Source organism: Neovison vison, chromosome 4 (genome assembly GCF_020171115.1).
Source record: "Neovison vison isolate M4711 chromosome 4, ASM_NN_V1, whole genome shotgun sequence".
NCBI classification, from domain to species: domain Eukaryota; kingdom Metazoa; phylum Chordata; class Mammalia; order Carnivora; family Mustelidae; genus Neogale; species Neogale vison.
The window spans coordinates 129618721-129640543 of NC_058094.1; the positions used below are offsets into that span (position 1 = coordinate 129618721).

At 35.7% G+C, this 21823-nt stretch overlaps 1 pseudogene; it reads left to right on the forward strand.

Moving 5' to 3' along the window:
• The first annotated feature begins 2611 nt into the window (after positions 1-2611).
• Positions 2612-21823, forward strand: part of LOC122905373 — a 54108-nt pseudogene continuing 34896 nt past the window's right edge.

A 21823-nucleotide genomic window follows, 5' to 3' on the forward strand; every position in this document is an offset into this window, starting at 1 on the left:
CTCAATATCCAAGTGGGGGAAAAAAACCCTACTGGTTTGGCTCTGCACATAGAGACAAATGCTAGGTACAGAGCTCACTGTTTTGAAGCTGATGTCACAACAGCTGTCCTTGACTTGTGTCAACTCGGATGTTCTCTTATTTGTTTCCTTCAACTAGGCTTGCATATTTCTGTTCCCTTATCTATTAATTCCTCTGAAATATCCTGCCCCTCTGTATTGTCCCAACTCTCTATTTCCTTTTACTAGGCTTCCTTTAAGTCCCTTTTGGGAATTTGTGTTTTATTTACCCTTTAAGACAAATAGTGATTTTATAAAGCAAGCACCACACAACAAAAAGGTGGGGAGCAGGGAGGATCTGTGAAGAACCAAGGACCCCATAGCACCTGTCTTTTTGTTGTATATTACCTAATGTAAGTATCAGAAACTGGGAAGAGCTACATTTTTTTTAAAGGGAGAAGCTGATGCTTAGTAAGTATAATAGACCTACACTTTGAGTAATACAAAATCATGAATGTGTTACAAGAACTCCAGAAAAAATTAAAAATTGCACATAGAAACAAAGTGTCTTTGGGGCATAAACATTTTAGAGCTCAATATGATGACGTCAAATACAGTTTTGAAAGTACTGTAAATAAGTTATTGTGTCTTAATTCCCCATAAACACAATAACTAGAATAGGGCAGTGAAAATGACACGAGAGTTTTAGATGGCATATACTTCATTACCAGCAGCCCTGCATTGTCAGTTCTAAGAAACAGTTCTTGTTACTTCTTTACAGCACTTGACATAATCAGCTTCTTCCTTTTGAAACTATCTGCTACCTTTGCTTTAGGATAATTAAAAATAAAAACAAAAAAGTAGTGGCCGGGGGGGGGTGGGAGGTTGGGGTACCATGTGGTGGGTATTATAGAGGGCACGGCTTGCATGGAGCACTGGGTGTGGTGAAAAAATAATGAATACTGTTTTTCTGAAAATAAATAAATTGGAGAAAAAAAAAGTACTTTCCTGACCATTTCTGAGTCTCCTTCAGAGACTTTATTTCTTGCACTGGTCCTGTATGATCAAGTTAGGCTACTAAACAACTTTTGGTTTAACACCCTGCTTATTCCTTGCCCCGACCCAGTCTAAGGTGGACTTGAGGTAGGGATGTGGTCTGTTTTACACAGTCGTTTAGCGTCTCAGGCTCCTAAAAATTGTGTAGTGCTGCCAATTTCTAGGGCCTTGGAATCTTCTGGTCCCTCTTTGCCTCCAGACAAGAGATGAAGGAAGAGAAAGAAGGTGGAAGCTTGAGTGAGAGTTTAGAAGCCTGAAAATAGCATCCGTCACTTTCCCCTAAATCTCATTGACCAGAACTCACCAGTTGTAGGAAAGAGTTTCATTGTGTGCTGGAGGAGGAAGGAGACATTAGTATAACTGAGTAATCAGTAAGTTCTCAGCATTTTCTTGGATATTTATATTCTTAAAAGTTCCATTCTCAAATTGTTTTTGCATTTTAGATTTTTCAGTTGATTCTTGGGGTGTTGACTACTATGAGTAGATTACTGACAAGTCTATATATCTGATCAAGGTCTTTTTAGAAATTAATTAATTTTTTAAAGTAATCTCAACACTCAGCATGTGGCTCAGACAGCCCTGGGAGGGAAAGAGTTACGTGTAACTTCACCAACTGAGCCACGTGGGCACCCCATGGTTTTGGAAAAAACAAGGTAGAGAAAAAGACAAAAATGTGTACAATTTGTCAAAACTCACCTAAGAAATTTTAATATGTGTACAATTTGTCAAAACTCACCTAAGAAATTTTAATAATGTCTTCACGTATATAATGTTTTTCTAAAGATTTTAAAATACATTAATTTAAAGAAGAAGAGGAAAAGTGCTTGGGTACACACAAGAGGGTGGGGGAGGGACAAGCAGACTCAATGCTTACCTGAGCCAAAACCAAGAGTCAGATGTGCAACTGACTGCACCACCCACATGCCCCATATTTAATTTTTTTTAATGAGAAGATGAAATTTTTAAATTATATGATTACCTGTAGTGTAGAGAGAATAAGAATAGAAGCAAAACCTATTTGAATATATCTCATTTAGTAGATTTGATTTTGGAACTGAATATTTTATATGATTACTTTTAAAGTCTTAATCCATTGAGAGTAAACTTGAAATACAGAGCAGCTGTTCTAAATGATTTTAGAACAGTAATCTGTGTGATAGAAGGATAAATTAAAAAGCATAAGCTTAAAGAGTTTTTGGTAATTATTTTTGGTAGGCTTGTTGGTTCTGTTTTTGAGACTTATTTGTGTATTATGGTTTTAAATAAGTGAGTAACTATGTTGGTGTCATTGAAAGCTAGAATTTTCAGAGTCCCTGAAAGGAAAAGCAAATAAAAGACTGGCATGGTTAGGTTAAAGCCCTGTCATCTTTAGTTTGAATTGGAAGTACAATGAATTTATGGAGTATCTTATCTGAAAGAAAATAAATAAGATTGCCTGGTTCTGTGCTCTAAAACGGACTAGAAACAATGTTCAGCCCAGTAGCAGTGAGCTCCTAGCCCTAGATTATGGTCTTTTTATGCTATTTTCTGGGAAGAGAAACCAGTGCTTTGTGGAAAAATGGAGGATTCAAGGCTGAGGCAGGATATCTATAGCATGAGTTTGGACTACTATTATCCTAGAAGGCTACAAGAGAACTGTCAGAAGGACTCAGGAGCTTATCTGAAGAGCTTCCTGTTGGCTAAGGAAGGGACAGTAAGTATGATAAATGCAGTGTTTTGAAACACACTGGATATGTTTAAATCCTTGTGTTTATAATTATACCTAAATAATTTTCAGTCACCTTTGGAGAATATAAATGAAGCATCTAATTAATTTGAAAACAGGCAAATAAAGGGTAAGAATCAGGCATTTATTCTAATTGTCCTGACTGAACTCGTTGATAAGAGGAAACTTCTTTTTATGAAATTGTTGCAGGTGCTAAACATCAGCAACAAAATTATACAGTGAGAACATTACATGTTGTCCTAACAATAGATTAATGGACCTAGCTATAAATCAGATTAACAGACATTTCCAATAAAAGATCAGATAGTAAATATTTTAGTGTTGGAGACCATAAAGTCTCTGTTGTAGCTCTATTGTTGTAGTAAAAGCTTCCATAAGAAATATGTAAGAGAATGGATGTGACTGTGTGTTTCAATAAAACCTTATTTACAGTAATAGAAACATGATCAGATGGTTCACAGACCATAGTTTTCAAACCCACAATCTGGGTACTGCTTATCAGTGCCCATTTATAACATCATAAAAGAGAGAAGATCAGACATGAGCCTCTGATGTAAGAACAATCTAACATCACCTGTGAAATAGCTTTAACAAAAAATAAGAATAATTAAACCTAGTCCCTCATCAAAACTGTAGATGTAATGATCAATTTACAAAAAATATAGTGATTGAAGAACATGTTAAACTTAACTACCAGCATACAGTCAGGGGGAAAAAATGCTCATTTGGAGAAATTACAGGAGAGATGGCTGTTTTCTTAAAAAAAAATTGCAAGAAAAAAAGTGGAATTCATGTTATATATGTGTTTGTCTGTGTGTGTATGTATATACATATATGACTTATCCATTTATTTGTTTTAGAGAGAGAGAGTTTCAGGCAAGGGGCTGAGGGAGAGAGAATCCACAAGCAGACTACCCACTGAGCACAAAGCCCACTGTAGAGCTTAGTCATAGGACTCTGAGATCATGACCTGACCCCAAACCAAGAGTCAGCCACTCAGCAGACTGAGCCACCCAGGTGCCACTAAGAATCAAATATACTTAAAAAGTACATCAATCAGTGACATATTTATCCTGAGTCAGTAAACAAGTGGATAATTTAAACACACATGAATTAAACCTATAGTATTGAGTAAACCTATAGTATTGAAATTATCGTTGATAATTTAAGAATGATCCTGTTATTGTCCTAGCTTTTACTATAGGTGAAACAAGAGTTGCTAATTGGGGAGTGGAGAGGATAGTCCATCAACTTAGCTGTTTCATAAACTGGGTTCTGCATAATACTGAAGCCTGTGGTTGTACTGTTTTTTAGTCGATCTAGTATTTTCACTCCTCAGCTAGGTGCAGACAGGGAGGGTTAAGTCAGTACATTGTACCTAACTCCATAAATTATATAGTACTGCTACAGAAGGTGGAACACGTGTAAACATAGTGTCAAAATTAACCATATGGTGTATTTTTAGGACAAATTCCATCCACATCTGGACTTAGGGTTATTATCTTAATTTTCCTTGGTTGTTAAGTACATCTTAAAGCATTTATGACTATATTTTTGAGATAATACTTTTATTATTATATTACATATTTTATTATTTTATATTAAAAATTCAGACAATACAGGCAGGAAAAAATGTTGAAAATAATCACTACTCTTCACCTAGTAAATTGCTTTTTTAAAAAATTTAGTTCTTTTCAGTATAACAGAATTCATTGTTTATGCACCACACCCAATGCTCCAGGAAAATGCTTTTTTAACAGACAAATCTCATGCTAGTTCTCTCTGTGCATATACACAGATAGGAAGATATATTAATATATAAAAATATATTAAAATTATGTATAAAATACTTGGAGTTTAACAAAAATGAACTGAAATCAAAATGAAAATTTCATATTTCTGAATGTAAGATAAACATTAATTTACTGCATGTGGTATTGCTCTTTAGTTATAACTTTCAGGTTAAGAAAAATTGAGAAAAATATGAAGGTTAGACTAACTGTAAGATATATATATATATATATATATATATATATATATATTCTTAAAATGTTTTAATTTTAGGCCATAAAATTGGTACCGTGTTGTGATGAGAAAATTAACACTCTTCCTCCTTACTCTACTCCCAATTTCTGTTAGTGTTTTGGAATATTCCCTAAATGAGAGATGATTCTTTTGGTGATGCCCAGTTTAATTCATTTAAAAGAATAAAGTAAAAAATTGTAAGACCCCCCCCCAACATACACTCCTATTCACCATCATACTGGACTCCTAGCTAATGACATAAAACAAGAAAAAGGGTTGGAGGAAGGCATATAGATTTAAGAAAAAGAAAGAAAATTATCTTTCTTCACAGATGACACGATTGTAGAAAACCCCAAAGAATCAAAAAAAATCTGGAACTAAGGAGCAGTTAAAACAAGATTACAGGATACAAAGTTAATATGCAAAAGTCAGTTGCTTTCCTGATACCAGCAATGAAAAATTGGAAATAAAAACTGCAGCATAATTTAAAAATATTTTTTAAAGAGATTTTATTTTTAAGTAATCTTTAAACCCAACATAGTGCATACAGTTACAACCCCAGATCAAGAGTCACATGCTTGCCAACTGAGCCAACTAAGTGGCCCAGTCTTTAAATATAAACGTAATGCTGAAATTAAGAATTAGGGATTCTACCAAAGACATTTGAGGGGTGGTAAAGCAAATCTATGCTTTTATGTCTGAAGATATCAATCTTCTTTCATGAGTATGGATACAAAGCAATATGAAACACCACCATGGCTAAGGGAACAAGACCTCAATTCTGAACAGATGAACATAATTTAATTAACGTCCACAATGAATTGTGCAGTAATAAATGCCCTAAACTAGACTATCCTGGAAACCTTATCCTCCTGATTCCTTTTCAGAACATGCCTAGGGTTATTCAAAGCCATTGTCAAATACCCTAAATATTCATCAAAGTTTAATGTGGGCACGATATCTTGGTGACATCAGTGCACTGTGGTTCAGTGAAATGAGCATTAGAATTTGGATTGTATTAATATTATTCTAGTTGAATGTATTTCTTAGTTTGAGCATTTTCTTACTTGGTAATGCTCATTTAAACAAAAAGAAACTGAGTCTGGATGTCATCCTGGGGTTTTAAATTGTTCAGAGATTAGCAGCTAAGTTGTATTATTGGGAAGGTTGGTTTTGCTGAAGTTACATCACCAAAAAGAGGAGGAGGAAGGGAAGGAGGAAGGTCAACATAGATATAAATTTAAAATAGTGTAAGATTTATATTACTTATTATTTGTATACTATAACATTGATGAAGGAGATCAAAGATTTAAGTAAATGGAGAGAGATTCTGTGTTCATGGATAGGAAGACACAATATTTCATGATGTCAGTTCTTCCCAACTTGGTATTCAACACAATTTCTATCAAGATCCCAGCAAATTATTTGGATATCAACAAATTGATTCTACAATTTATGGAAAAACAAAAGACTAGCCAACACAATATTGAAGATGGAAAATGGACAATACTAGGCTTTAAGGCTTACTGTAAATCTAAAGGAATTCAGACAGTGTGGTATTGGTGAAAGAATAAACAGATCAATTGAACAGAACAGAGAACCAGGAGATAGACCCATTCAAATATAGTCAACTGATGTTTGACAAAGGAGTAAAGGCATAAAATGGAGTGCAGATAGTCTTTTCAACAAACCTACTAGACTAGCTGGAAATCCACATTCAAAAAGTGAAACTAGACACAGACCTTATACCTTTCACAGAAATTAACTTAAAATGGATCACAGACCTAAGCATAAAATGAAAAACTAAAAAAAGTCTAGAAGATAACATCAGAGAAAACCTAGGTGACTTTGGGTTTGGTTATCAGGTTTTAGATACAACCACCAAAGAACAACGCATGGAAGATTAAAATAAGTGTGATTTACTTAAGGTCAAAACTTCTGCTCTACAAAAGACACTGTTAAGAGAAGAAAAAGACAAGCCACAGAGTGGGAGAACATATTTGCAAAACATATCTGATAAAGGACTGTTACTCAAAACATACAAAGAACTCTGAAAACTCAGCAATTAAAAAAAAAGTAGGTAAGAGTTCTGAACAGACACTTCTGCAAAGATATACAGATGGCAGATGAGCAAACAAAAAGGTGTTCAATATCACATGTCATCAGGGAATTGCAAATTAAAGCAATAATGAGATACTACTACTACCTGTCAGAGTGGTTAAATCCAAAATACTAACAATATCAAGAGATGATAAGGTTATGGGGCAACAGAACTTTAATTCATTTCTAGTAGGAATGCAACATGGTACAATCACCTTGGAAGTCAGGCATTTTCTAACAAAGCTAAACATCTTGCAGTACCAAGGAGCAGTCATGCTCTTTGGAGTTGAAAACTTATGTCCACACAAAAACATGCACACAGATCTTTATAACAGCTTTACTTATAATTGCCAATATTGGAGGCAACCAAGATGTCTTTCAGTAGATTAATGAATAAACAAACTGACCTATCTGTACAAGGGAATATTATTTATTGATTAAAGGTACCATCAAACCACGAAAGGCATGGAAGAAGCTTAAAAGGATATTGCTAAGTGAAAGAAGCCAGTCAGAAAAGGCTGCATACTATGTAATTCCAACCATTTGATATTCTGCAAAAGGCAAAACTATAGACAGTTAAAAAATTAATGCTTGCCAGGGTATTGAGGGGCAGCAAGAAAAGGAGGACTAGGTGGAGCAGAGGGCATCTTTTATGCACTGAAACTATTCTGTATGACACTATAATGGTGGGTCCATGGCAGTATACATTTGTCAAAACCCACAGACATGCACAGCACAAAGAGTAAATGCTCGTGTAAACTATGGACTAGTCATCATTGATGGTAACAAATGTACACTTATGCAAGACGTTAATAGGGAAAACTACAGAGGAAGTCAGGGGAGAGTATGATAGCTTTCTGTACTTTTCTATCAATTTTTCTGTGAACTTAAAACTACTCAAAGCCTATCCATAAAAATGAAAAATGAATTACAAGACTCGAGGAGATGGAAAAAAACTAGAGAATCATTCCATTATTTTCTTTATGCTGTTTCTAAAACAAATTGAAGCAGCATTGAGACTCCTCCACTCTATCCCTCTATCATTGTTTTTTGTTGTTGTTGTTTTGTTTTGTTTTCAAGATTATGAGAAATTCAGCATCTCTCCTAAGACAGAGTTGACAGAGATAAGTTTGACCACATGCCTAGTTATAACCAACTGACTTCTTGAAATTTTTATTTAAATTCAATTAGCCAGCATATTCATCAGTTCCATATAACACCCAGTGCTCATCACATCCCGGGCCCTCCTTAATGCCTATCGCCCAGTTACCCCATAAAGAAACCACGTCCCCTCCAGTAACCTTCAGCTTATTTCCTGTAGTTAAAAGTCTCTCATGGTTTGGTTTGTCTCCCTTTCTGATTTCTTTCCATTCCATTTTTCCCTCCCTTCCTCTATGATTCTCTGCAGTATTCCTTATATTCTACAAATGAGTGAAACCATTCTTCCTCTGATTGACTGACTTACTCAGCATAATACACTCTAGTTCCATAGATGTTGATATAAATGGTAAGATTTCATCCTTTCTGATGGCTGAGTAGTATTCCATTATATATATTACCACATGTTCTTTATCCATTCCTCTGTTGATAGACACCAGGGCTCTTTCCATATATGGGCTGTTGTGGACATTGCTATTGTAAACACTGGGGTTCAGGTGCCCCTTCAGATCACTACATTTGTATCTTGGGTAAATACCTACTAGCTCAATTTCTGGGTAGGATAGGATCCCACTAGCAGGGTGATCCACTTGTTCCTGACTGAATTTTGGTCTGGATGTTAGAAGACACTACATCCCCAAATTGCAAAGACAGCAAAACTTTTATATTTATATGTGTGTGCACACACACACACACACACACATATAAATTTTGCTTTCTTTCTACACACATATATATATACCTATATATATATATGTTTATTTATATACATGTATGTGTATATGTGTATATGTATATATACAGTTTCCCTGCTTCAATGCTTGGGCACTCTGCTGGTTCAGGCATCCCCCTTTGTTCTCTGTCTCCTGGGATCCTGAGACTGCAGTGACCCACCTAGAATTCTACCCTTTTCATCCCCTGAGCCTCTTTCAGAAAGGGAGGTCTTTAACTGGAGCAGATTTCTAAGGGTTCTGATTTTGAGCTCCGGTGTTATATCATTTTCCAGTAGCCAGTTCATGGAAGCTCCCTGCCCCCTCCATTTATCTTTTGATATTTTCTCCACAGATTCACAACTGTCTACCTCCTACCTTGCACAGAGCAGTCACTTTTCTGCTTGTAGAATTCCAGATATATTTTCTTACATCTCAGAATGAATTTATGTGTGTTTAGGATGGTTTGATAGATATCTATCTAAATTCAAGGGACCATATGAAACAAGGTCCTCCCCTGTTCTGCCATTTTCCCTCTCCATCTTCAGTTTGTCCTCTGTAGTTAAGAGTCTCTTGTGGTTTGTCTTCCTCCCTGTTTTTATCTTGTTTTATTTTTCCTTTCCTTCCTCTGTGTTCATCAGTTTTGTTTCTTAAATTCCACAAATGAGTGAAATCATATAGCACGTGTCTTTCTCTGACTGACTTATTTCACTTAGCATAATACCCTCTAGTTCCATAGTTGTTGCATATTGCAAGATTTCATTCTTTTTGATGGATGAGTAATATTCCTCTGTGTGTGTGTGTATGTGTATGTGTATATATATACATATATATATTTGTGTGTGTGTGTGTGTGTGTATATATATATATATATAAAATATCTTCTTTATCCATTCATCTGTCAGTGGCCATCTGGGCTCTTTTCATATTATGGCTATTGTGGACATTGCTGCTATAAACATCAGGGTGCATTTGCCCCTTTGAATAATTGTGTTTTTGTTCTTTGGATAAAGACCTAATAATGCAGTTCCTGGGTTGTAGTTTGTTGTGATGATTATGATTTTGATTATTGTTATTATTGAGGCTTTTAGGTCTTTTCTTTACCTTAATAAATTTCATGAGTAATTGCCTAGGTGTGATTTATTTCTTGTGCTGAGCACTTACTGGGCCTTGTAAATCTGGAGACTTGTATTGTTCAGTTCTAGGAGATTGTCTTTACAAATGTTCTTGTCTCTATTTTCCCATCTTTTTCTAGAACTCGTTTGTCCAATGTACTTTCCCCAGTAATTCTGCACATATTTTTCAATTTCTTATCTTGGGGTTCTGTTTCCTGGAAGAGTTTAATCTTCCAACTTTTATGTGATTTTTTATTTTAACAATGATTTTTAATTTCTGAGAGTTCTATTTTTGGTTTTGACTTTTTAATAGCTTCATATTATTGTTTCATGAGATCAGTAGCATCTCAGATCTCTTTGAGAAGATAATTGCTTTTTGTTTCTCATGCTTAAAACATTCCCCCACCCCCCATTATCTTTCCTTCTGGGTAACTTTTTTGTTCATATTTAAGAATGAGGCACAAAAATATAATTGAAAGTTCTTTGGGCTAGTCATTTACCTGTTTGCCGTTAAGTTCATTCTTTATCCTCCCCTTGCTCTGTTCTAGAGGCTGCCCCTTGGGAACTGGATTTCCAAACTCTTAGAAATTTGCTCTAGCTAGAGGAGGCACTAGCTAAAGGAGGGAAAAACCCAGGTATTTCTCCTTTTCTGTAATATCTGGGTAGCACTTCCCACAGTATGGTTTAGGCTCCTGAGCTCCTCTTATGCTAAGACCTTGGTGCCATGCTTCAGGGAACACCACCTTATCCTATCATTCCTCTGGACCTAGGTATATCTGGTAGTAGTTTCCTGATTTTGCTAATTTGGGGGTTTTCCCACCATTCACTCTTTGTTTTTTAACTTTTTTGATGCCCTTGAATCTAGCTCTCAGTATTAAATTTTCTCTCTGTGCTGCATGGAGTATGTTTTCTTTTCTTTTCTTTTAATTTTTCTTTCTTTCTTTCTTTTTTTCTTTTTTTCTTTCTTTCTTTCTCTTTCTCTCTAGATTCATTTATTTATTTGAGAAAGAGAGAACAAGTGGGGGTAGGGATAGAGGCAGAAGGAGAGAATCTCCAGACTCCCCGCTGAGTGCAGAGCCTGATGTGGGCCTCCATCTCACAACCTGGAGGTCATGACCTAAGCCAAAATCAAGAATCAGCTGCTTAACCAACTGAGCCACCAGGGGAATCCCATTTCTTTTCTTTTCTTTACTGGACCCTTACTGACATATCTAGTAAACAATTAAAATTTACTTTAGAGTGATTGCCAAATAGCTGGCTATTATGTTTGGAAACTCCCAAGAACCAGAATGGGAAGCATTTTTCTGGAGCTAATATTTGGAGTAAAATTATTTTGTTATTATTTTGCCTGGGAAATATAGGCATGCCTACAGTGCTCTTTATGTATAGTAAGAAAGGGGAATAGAACTCTATTAATTCCCAGAACCCTTTCTCATTCTATGTGCTTATTAAACTCATTTTTCTTATATATTATTCAATTTTTTGTATTTATCACATTATATCCACATGAAGTCAATACACCTCTTCCTGGGAGTAGTTCAAATTTTATTTTAGAAAGGCCATAATAGGAACAGTGCAGAGGATATATTGATCAGGATAATAAGCATGAATAAAACTTAAAGCAAGGAAAAGAATTTGCAGTCTAGTGTTCTAAAAGGTAATAAATTATCCTGAATTAAGAACACTAGTAGAAGGAAAGGAGAGCATGAAGAAGGGTTTTACAGAGGGATTGAGGAGGTTAACTTTGGCAGGCAGTAGAACACAGGGGAGGCGGCTTCACCGCTTACAGTCGTGTTTTCTTAGATAAATCATATGCTCTCTCCGTGCCTCAATTTCCTCATTTCTAAAATTGTGAATGTTGCATGTAAAGTGCTTGGAAGAGTTCCAGGCACAATAGTACCTAACATTTTTAATATGAAAAGTAATAGAGCAGATGAGTTCAGAGTTAGATTGGATCAAATCCAGGTTTTGGTTTTAGTAACCATAAGGACATGGGGCATTTATTAGATGCTCAAGTTTATTCAATGCAAGTTTGTAGTTGTTTCCTTGTCAATAAAATAGGGAGGAAATGCCATGCAATATTCAGTTTATTATGTTAGGTATATCCAGTTGGGTGGAAGAAAGTGATTGTTCAATAAATAGTCATTATGTTTTTAAAATTGGTGTTAGTCTTATATTCAAACATAATGTACCATATGACTAGACTAAACAGTTAAAGAATAATAAAACAAATAGTCATATATTCCCTACTCAATTTAGGAATTAAATAAAACCAAAGTTATCCTATGCCCTCCCCAATTATATCTCCTTATTTTTTTCCCACACAGAAGTTATAACTATCCTCAATTTTCTCTCTCCTTTTTAGGTTGCAAACTATAGGTATAAATGCATAAACGATACATTTTCAGCTTGATGGTTTTTGAGCTTTGTATAAATGGAACCATACTGCCGATATTCTTCTGTGACTCTGTGACTTGTCTTCACTCAAAATGCTGTTTTGAGATTTGTGTACATTAATACATAGCTCTAATAGCTATAGTCCATTTATTCTCATTGCTGTGTAATCTTCCATTGTAAAATTATTCCACAATGTATTTACTCATTTTACTATTCATGGATATTTGAATTGCTTCTAGGGTATTTTTCCTTCTATTATGAATCACACTGCTAAAAATGTGCATGTCTTCTGATGTATTTGTGCAAGCACTTCTTTCGTCTAATATTGAGTAAATTACAGGGTCAAAAGTATGTCCAGTCTCTACCTTGGTAATGCCTGTAATTTTCTGAAGTGATTGTACTAACTCCTACCTCATTAACACTGATAAGAGACTTCCTATTCTGCATTCTTTGGATATGTTATGAATATCTTCTGTCTGTGGCAGGAATTTTCATTTATTTTATGGTATCTTTGGATCAAGAAATTCTTAATGGTAGGTTTCCCACACTATCTGAAAACAGAGTATTCTTATTAAATCTTTCACAAGTTGAAAAGGAGTAAAAGCAACTATCCTATTCATATTTCTTTCTTTTAGTGAAAATGTGTACTAATGTACATTTTCATAAAAGCAAAGTGTCATAAAGTGAACTTTTAGATGACGGCCAGGGGAGACCTGTAGGATTACCAAGGCTCATCTTTATATACCAGTGCTTTCCAGAATTTCCTGGATATAAGACTCATCCAGGTATTCACCAAAATATGGGTCCTGGGGCCTCACCATATATTTACCAAATCAAAATCTATAGATGTTGGCTGGGATTGTATACCTTATAACAGTGCTCTTAAATGGTATCAACTTTGATCAAGATTGAGAAACATCTTTCCAGTTGAATCCCCAAGTTCCCACCTGGAAGTTATCAGATTGTCACATTATGACTTCTGTAGTAGACAAAATATGTCATTGTGTAGGTATGACTATCATGTAACTCTTCAGTAACATGGGCAGCCACCTAAATAGACACTTTTCAAGTTATATCACACTGAGTTTATTAAATGCTCAGCTCAGGTAACCATACAGAGGGCAGTCAAAGTCAGTAAAATAAAAATCTTTGAAATCCTCATTCTTTTTTATGGCAATCGCCAATGCATTATTTATCCAAGACCTTTCCTGTATTTATGAGGAATTAATTCCAACTGAAAGTCATGCCCTGTCAACTCAAAGAAGAAGTCTGTTTTACTTTGTATATCAGTCCTAAAAAACTGACGATCAAATAGACATCAAATATTTCGTTTTTGTGACATAGAGATTGAAGGATCACTCACAGACAAATATAGTACTGGTGAGCTTGCAGTTAATAAAATGGAGGATGACTGGGAGAGGGGTGAATTTTGGAGAATAATCAGCAATTTGGTTTTGGACATGTTAGTTTGAGAAGCCTATTAAATAGTCAAATGGAGATAAATACCAGACAGTCTGGTATTTCCAGGAGATGCCCAGGCTAGGCATGTAAATTTGAGAATCATCAGGATGTGTTTTAATCCTTAAGATGAGACTAGACCATCGAAGCAGGAAGTGTTGCAAGAGAAAAAAAGAAATCCAGTGTTAGTGTCCTGGGGAAGTGCAACATTAAGAAGACAGAAAAGGAGAAACCAGTGAGATAGGAAGAAACCTAGGGATTGTGGTGCTGTGGAAACCAAGTATGGTATGCTTCAAGGAGTAAAGGACCAATGGAGTCAAATGTTGCTGAGAGGTTATGTAAGATGAAGATTGAGATTTAACAATATAAAGAGTATTTTTGTTGATAGGTAGAGCTTTTATGGAAAGGGACTACTTAGCATTGTGGAGAGTATTTGTGACCTTGATGAGAGTAGTTTTTTGGGAAAAAGTCCTCACTGGAGTGGATTCCAAATCAGTGAAAGGCTAAGGATATGAGCAAGTAACCACAGACAACTCTTTTGAGGTTTCTGTAAAGGTGACAGTTGAGAGGGGTAGTGGGGTCAAAAAAAAAGTTTCCTTTTATGATGAGAGAAATAACAATATGCTTTTATGGTGATAGCAATGGTCCAAAAGAGAAAGGAAAAATTTATATTGCAGGAGTGAGAAGAGATGGGATCTACTGCCCAAGCAGTGGAATGGCTCATCCTTGCTATTAAAAGGAGAGTATATGGGCATAGAATTGAAATTTTTCCAAATGAAGTAATGAAGGAAAACAATAGTTAAGTGTGTTGAGGATATATGTCAGAGAATGATACTATGATGTACCATGATATTTAAACTGAGTAAGCATTAGAAGACAAGAGGTGGGTGACAATGGATTAGGGGTTTCGGTGGGTTGAAGGTTTATTGAAACTGAAGTACTACAGGGAGTGAACTAGAAGATAGGAGTTTGTGGTTGAAAGTAGAATTCTGGAGTTCAAATTATGGAGGTGTTGTAGTTACTGGTGGTGATGACTAGTTATAACACTGGAAGAACCCTGGGAATCATAACTAAGATAGAGTGAAAATCCAGATCCTTGGAGGTAAGGAAGTCAAGAAAATGGAAAGTAAATGTATTGGGAAGAAGATTACCTTTGTGGATACTAAGATCACCAAGAATTATAATAGGAATAGAGGTGGAGAGAGTGACAGCAAACCAGGAACTAAAGTCTCCCAGGAATGAGATGGGAGGGAGGACTGACTCAAGAGTTTGTAGATGACACTGGTAAGGAAGGCAGTGTGTGGTACTGATAGATGCTGGGAGGTTGAAAGCTGAAGAGTGGAGTTTAGAGAACATGATGGATTGGTCTTTGAACTGCACCGAGGAGCAAGGAGGATACCTATCCTGTCTCCAGCCCCGGTGTTACAAGTGAGATGGGAAAGGAAAGATTCTCCTCATCAGGGCTACAGGTTAAGCAGTGCTTAAACAGCATAAGGGTGAAGGAAATATTCAAAGATTGGAAAACATTGGGAATTTTCTGGTAATTGACCATGCATTCCAGATGCCAGAATGACATTTCAGAGTTAAAGAAGGGTGACAGATAGGCTCAGAAAAAGGAAAATATAGAACCTCACAGGAATTAGGCAGTAGTTTTCAAGGGATGGTTGGGGAATTTTAGTCTCCCAAGTAAGTAGGGATAAAGGGCATAATGATTTTTGCACTTATTTTTTTAGAGAGTGGCAGCAAAACAATTCTAGACTTGGAGAATTGGCAGAAGGAGTGGGTGGGGGGGAGGAGTTTAGAGACCCTTGGCTCATGTTTGTAATGGTGCCTCAGAGCAGAGCTTTTCTCAAACTTATGTGAAGACGAATCACCTGAGGATCTTGTTAAAATTCTCTTACACCGTACACAAAGATAAACTCAAAATGGATAAAAGACCTCAACGTGAGACAGGAATCCATCAGAATCCTAGAGGAGAACACAGGCAGTAATCTCTTCGATATCAGCCACAGCAACTTCTTTCAAGATACGTCTCCAAAGGCAAAGGAAACAAAAGCGAAAATAAACTTCTGGGACTTCATCAAAATCAAAAGCTTCTGCACAGCAAAGGAAACAGTCAAGAAAACAAAGAGGCAACCCACGGAATGGGAGAAGATATTTGCAAATGACAGTACAGACAAAAGGTTGATATCCAGGATCTATAACGAACTCCTCAAACTCAACCCACACGAAACAGAAAAACACATCAAAAAATGGGCAGAAGATATGAACAGACACTTCTCCAATCAAGACATACAAATGGCTATCAGACACATGAAAAAATGCTCATCATCACTAGCCCTCAGGGAGATTCAAATTAAAACCACATTGAGATATCACCTTACACCAGTTAGAATGGCCAAAATTAACAAAACAGGAAGCAACATGTGTTGGAGAGGATGTGGAGAAAGGGGAGCCCTCTTACACTGTTGGTGGGAATGCAAGTTGGTGCAACCTCTTTGGAGAACAGTGTGGAGATTCCTCAAGAAATTAAAAATAGAACTTCCCTATGACCCTGCAATTGCACTCCTGGGTATTTACCCCAAAGACACAGATGTCGTGAAAAGAAGGGCCATCTGTACCCCAATGTTTATAGCAGCAATGGCCACGGTCGCCAAACTATGGAAAGAACCAAGATGCCCTTCAACGGACGAATGGATAAGGAAGATGTGGTCCATATACACTATGGAGTATTATGCCTCCATCAGAAAGGATGAATACCCAACTTTTGTAGCAACATGGACGGGACTGGAAGAGATTATGCTGGGTGAAATCAGTCAAAGCAGAGAGAGTCAATTATCATATGGTTTCACTTATTTGTGGAGCATAACAATATCATGGAGGACAAGGGACATTAGAGAGGAGAAGGGAATTTGGGTAAATTGGAAGGGGAGGTGAACCATGAGAGACTATGGACTCTGAAAAACAATCTGAGGGGTTTGAAGTGGCGGGGGGGTGGGAGGTTGGGGTACCAGGTGGTGGGTATTATAGAGGGCACGGCTTGCATGGAGAACTGGGTGTGATGAAAAAATAATGAATACTGTTTTTCTGAAAATAAATAAATTGAAAAAAAATGCAGATTCTGATTCAGGAAATGAGGAATGAGGATTGGGATTTTGCACTTCTCACAGGTTTTCTAATAGACATTCGTGCTACTCTGAGGAACAAGGGTAGAGGATGGAGAAGAAGACAGACTTATCCAGAGCCCATTGATTCTTACAGTGGAGGCATTCAATATTTATAATGAAACATTTATGGTTATTTTTGTATATGGGGGTAAGAAATATTTCATTGAAAATGTTGTATTGAAGATGAATTTTTTAAGATGCACTGGATTTTGGAGGGCTGAGACTACCGGTCCACTAGATATTTTTTTAAAGGACTAACAAGTGTTTTAATCCTCCAGATTTCCTGGATTTAATACATTGCTTCAGGGGAAGTGTTATAAAAGATAACATCTAGAAATATTCACCACTATGTTTTTTATACCTGATCCCTTCAGAATTACTTTTCCTGTAGTCAGTTAGAGGTAATACATTGCCTCTAGAAGGAATTAATATGGTGGGAATAAAAAGAGATACACAAACTCTAAAGTTCAGGATTTAAAAAGTATATATATATAAAGTATATATATATACATACATATATATATAAAATATATATTATATATTTTTTAAAATGGACTTTTAATGAATATATATGTATATATATGTAATATATATATTATATATATTTTTAAATGGACTTTTTGTGAATATATATGTATATATATTCATAAAAATATATATATATGTAATATATATTATATATATATTTTAAAATGGACTTTTTGTGAATATATATAGTATATACTATATATAATACATGCACACACACACACACAAAATAACAGGCTTTTGAGAACAAAATGTAAATCTTGAGGAAAGGCAGGCATGAAGTTATGATGTAAAAACAGAACCAGAAAGAATGTAGGAATGTAGAGTAAGAAGGAAATAACCATACATCTTCATTTGGACTTTGGAAAGTAGTAGATGAGTCCTCGGGGAGTTGAGTTGGGGGCAGAGAAGGAGATCTGACCTGGTAGGAGGAAGTGGGGGCGGTTAGAATGAGGCTCCCTATCAGTGGCTACCACTTCTTGGCCCACACCGGGAACCAACCACCTGGGGAGAATTTAGCCAGTGTGCACAGATCATTGCCTTTGGAGGGAACAGTATAAACAGTTCTAGAAAAAAAAGCCACATAGCTCTTTGCCTCCTCCTGTAGGTTGTATGCTTTTAAAGGGAAATATATTTCATGATTTGGTTGTAAGTAGAAATTATTTGAGTTTGAGCTTCAAGAACTAGTGTGTATGTGTGTGTGTGTGTGTGTGTACATTGTATAGTTGCCAGATTCTTGAATAATAATGAAGTGAAGATAGAAATTTTGTTGTGCATAGCCAGAGAAGAAAAAAATGCAGTGATAGAGTTCTGGGGAACTGCAATGTTATGAAGTCAAAGAGAAAAGGAGAAGCTTTTTATGACACTACATAGATAAAGGCAGGAAAATTTATATGATATTTCATTGTCCTCATTATTTTGTATAATGTGGATATAGCTCACATTGCTACTATTCAAACTAGCAGAAAAGTGTCAGGGTTCTGTTTTCAGTGTTCTGTTGAACTAAAGTTTTTTGTAGTAATGAAAATTGTACATACTTCGAAACCTGTCACCTAAGAGCCATCTGAATTTCACATATATAATGTCTCAAGGTACAGTATTTTTATATTTATCTTAAACTAATTTAAAATTTGTATTTAGAGTTTCATTCTTTCCTGTCTTTAGTGTATGTAGATGAAGACATTTATTACAGCATTCAATTTATTTGCTATTTACTTAATAACCAGATTCACTTGATGTGGCTTTTACTAGATAAAAAGGAAATTGAGTATCATTAGGTTTCTTTCATCAATAGGATACAATTACCTAGGTGAGGATTTAGTGAAAGAATAATGTCAGAAGAACTATGTTGGAAGAGCTATATTAAGATTAAAAGTTCTGTTCAGAGTTCATACAGAAGGTAGGGATATCATTAACATGTGCTTAACAGTGAGTAGCAGCCCTATTTTCTCCTCTTTTCTCTTATTTCATGCTTAAGCAATCATCAACATAAATGATATGGATGATAAATGTATTCTATTTCTACAAGATCAAATAAAAAATGTTAAGGTTAGAGAAAGCTGCAGTTTCTTTCTTTCTTTCTTTCTTTCTTTTTTTCTTTCTTCTTGTCTTTTTCTTTCTCTTTCTTTCTTTCTGCATTTCTGTCTGTCTTCCTTTCTTCCTTCTTTCAAGAAACTTTGACAAAATACAGCAGTCACCAAGAATAAAGCTGAAACACACTTTATATTCTGCACGAGTCCCTGCCAAGTTGTTCTCATCAAAAAACCTGACATCTTCTGTACATTTCTGCTGAAATGCAGGGGAATGGCTTTATTGCCCTGAGCTGGACATTCATAATATAAAAATTACTATGCTATAATATGAAATGTGTTATTTCACATTTGTAATAGAAGAGGTTAACAATTTAGAATTTGTTTCATTTCCCTAAAAACGTACAGTCAGAACTTATGAAATGTCAAAAGCATGAAAAGTTACAATCTTCATGGTGATTATGGCTGAAGCCTTTGTTTGGCATCAGTCCTGTGGTGTCATCATTTGTTTTATTTTTAAATGCTAGATTTCACTAAAGAACTGAAATCATTTGAACGTGAGAAAATCTTTGGTGAGATTCCTGAGCCAGAAATCTATGGGTTATATTTCTCTATTTCTTAAAAAATTCCACTGTCTAAAACTAAGAGGTATACAAACATTAAAACTAACCTCAAATTCAGCAAATCCTTTCAGAGACCAGTTTGCAAAGTCAAATTAATTAACTGCTCACCTTTTAGCCCAAGAAGAGACCTGTCTCCAGATATCTATGTATCTGAGTTTTAGAAACAGTTTTTAAAATTTTCAAAATTGCTTGATTAAATTAAGATTATTTTCCTTTAGTCATGTCACTTTAAAGCCAATAATTTACTTTCTAGCATCTTTCCCTTAAAAATTGTAATTTTAAAATAAATGTCCAGGCGCCTGGGTGGCTTAGTGGGTTGGGGCCTCTGCCCTTGGCTCAGGTCATGATCCTGGGGCCCTGGGATCGAGCCCCATATCAGGCTCTCTGCTCCGTGGGGAGCCTGCTTCCCCCTCTCTCTTTCTGCCTGCCTCTCTGCCTACTTGTGATCTCTGTCTGTCAAATAAATAAATAAAATCTTTAAAAATAAATAAATAAGTAAATGCCCAACAGTAGCATATTTAGTTAACTGGTTATTAGCTAACTATCTCAATTATTTATTGTTATGTAATAAACCATCCCCAAATTTGGTGGTCTAAACAGCAACAATTTATTTTTTGTCAATTTCATGGTTTGACCAAGGCTCAGGTGTGCAAATATGATCTTGTTTAAGGTCTTTTGGCATATTCCTTCAGCTGAAAGCATGGTGGAGGCTGGAATATGTGAGGTGACAGCTCATTCTACAGGGCTTTTCATCATGTGATCTCCTTTAGTACTTTAGTCTGGACTTCCCAGCCTCCAGGTGGCTGAGCTCCAAGATAGGAGAGAAGTTGTGACTCTTTTAAGGCTTAGAATTGGAAGTCCGAGAACATCATTTCCATTGATTTCCACTGGACAAGGCAAGTCACAGGACCAGCCCAGATTCATGGGAAGGAAAACAGTTTCCATCTGTTGATAGGCTAAAGGGCATACATGTACAGGAACAGAAAGAATAGATGACTGCTTTCATTAACACTATCTATTACCTTAAAGTGGTAATAGTTATTTATTTCTCAGTTGTCAAACATTCATTGAGTCCTGGGAAACAAGAGGAGGATGGAGCCCATAAATTGACATGAGTCCTATCTTTGAGATAATTTTACAGTATGGTGGGGGATATTGGCAATTAAACAAATATGCAGCACAGCAGTTGTGTTTTGGCAACTTGGCAGATTGAATAATATAGACAAAATATAAATACAGAATAAATTTTAATAAGCTTTTGAATGCACTACCAGGAAATATCAAGTGATATAAAAAGAGGACATTCATTTAAAACATTTGAAGTGTAAAAATTGATGGTACATTGTTTATAAAGACATCACAGAGGATGTAAGTTTTAAATGCTAGAAGCTGGGGTTTGGATATGAGCAGGAATAGAAAAGGTAGAAAATGGGAGCCTTGATTGCTATGTCTTTCATGTAATGGGTCCAAAATTTCTAGGCAAACCATCCAGTGAAATATTGAAACTCTAAATCTGAGCAACCAATGAGCGTGGAGCCAATAATTTGCAAGTAGAGATAACCAAAGCTGGAAAATTCACAGAAAACTGATTATAGATATAAAATTGTCGGAACATCAGGCAGAAATTAATACAAATCTCTGTAAGGACATCTTAATATATAAGGCACAGAAAAAAATATATATATAAGGCAGAGAGTACCCACAGAAGAAACAGTTTCCAAACAAACTGAGCTCACAGTAAGAAATTAGATGTCATGGATTGTAGTTCTTAAGGCCATTCACCAACATTTCTGTTTTTTTTTTTGTTTTTTTTTTGTTTTTTTTATTCAGGTAACTCAGTATTAATGCATTTCCCCTTCCCTTCGAATGTCATATTACTTGCTTTGGCCAATGGAATGTGACTGGAAATTACAGGGTCATTTCTTGCTGGAAGCACTTAAGAGTTTGAGTACTATTCTTTATAATTTTCTTGTTCTGTCATGGTGATAAATTGTGGAAGCATATCACGATAATGAACATGTAATTCTGAGCCTTATAGCCCTGAGTGTCATAAGGAGGACACTGCCTTGGAGAGTAATTTGAACCAGCAGCTCAGTGGATATGAGCTTTTAAAACATTTAAATTTGAAAGTTATTTATTTCCATAACATAACTTTGTATGCCATAATAAACCACACAGGAAATAATCTATTGTACAGGAGCACTAATAAACAATCCAAAATATGGTACTTCAAG